Genomic DNA, 926 nt, shown 5'->3' with positions numbered 1-926 from the left:
GTGTCAATCTCAAGAACTCCTTTCTTCTGACTAGTCCCATTGTTCACAAGATTTCTTTCAGAAGTGTACATGAATTGGTTATTTGCAACCATTTCAATCAGTTCTTGAGCTTCTGCAGGCGTCTTCTTCAAATGAAGAGAGCCTCCAGCAGAGCTATCCAAAGACATCTTGGACAGTTCAGAGAGACCATCATAGAGAATACTTATGATGCTCCATTCAGAAAGCATGTCAGAGGGACATTTTCTGATTAATTGTTTGTATCTTTCCCAAGCTTCATAGAGGGATTCTCCTTCCTTCTGTCTGAAGGTTTGGACTTCCACTCTAAGCTTACTCAATTTTTGAGGTGGAAAGAACTTTGCCAAGAAGGCATTGACTAGCTTTTCCCAAGAGTCCAGGCTTTCTTTAGGTTGAGAGTCCAACCATGTTCTAGCTCTGTCTCTTACAGCAAAAGGGAATAGCATTAGTCTGTAGACCTCAGGGTCAACCCCATTAGTCTTGACAGTGTCACAGATTTGCAAGAATTCAGCTAAAAACTGATGAGGATCTTCCAATGGAAGTCCATGGAACTTGCAATTCTGTTGCATTAGAGAAACTAATTGAGGCTTAAGCTCAAAGTTGTTTGCTCCAATGGCAGGGATAGAGATGCTTCTCCCATAGAAATCGGGAGTAGGTGCAGTAAAGTCACCCAGCACCTTCCTTGCATTGTTGGCATTGTTGTTTTCGGCTGCCATGTGTTCTTCTTCTTTGAAGAATTCGGTCAGGTCCTCTAAAGAGAGTTGTGCTTTTGCTTCTCTTAGCTTTCTCTTTAAGGTCCTTTCAGGTTCAGGGTCTGCCTCAACAAGAATGCTTTTGTCTTTGCTCCTGCTCATAAGAAAGAGAAGGGAACAAGAAAATGTGGAATCCTCTATGTCCCAGTATAGAGATTC

At 42.1% G+C, this 926-nt stretch overlaps 1 non-coding gene across 1 annotated transcript; it reads left to right on the top strand.

Moving 5' to 3' along the window:
* Window positions 1-221: 221 nt before the first annotated feature.
* Window positions 222-329, top strand: LOC112798932 (small nucleolar RNA R71). Its single transcript, XR_003200527.1, has one exon. It is a non-coding gene; the product is annotated as a small nucleolar RNA R71 (small nucleolar RNA).
* The last annotated feature ends 597 nt before the right edge of the window (window positions 330-926 follow it).

Source organism: Arachis hypogaea, chromosome 4 (genome assembly GCF_003086295.3).
Source record: "Arachis hypogaea cultivar Tifrunner chromosome 4, arahy.Tifrunner.gnm2.J5K5, whole genome shotgun sequence".
Taxonomy (NCBI): domain Eukaryota; kingdom Viridiplantae; phylum Streptophyta; class Magnoliopsida; order Fabales; family Fabaceae; genus Arachis; species Arachis hypogaea.
The sequence above is the reverse complement of the archived record's forward strand: the minus strand, read 5'-3'. Positions and strand labels throughout refer to the sequence as shown.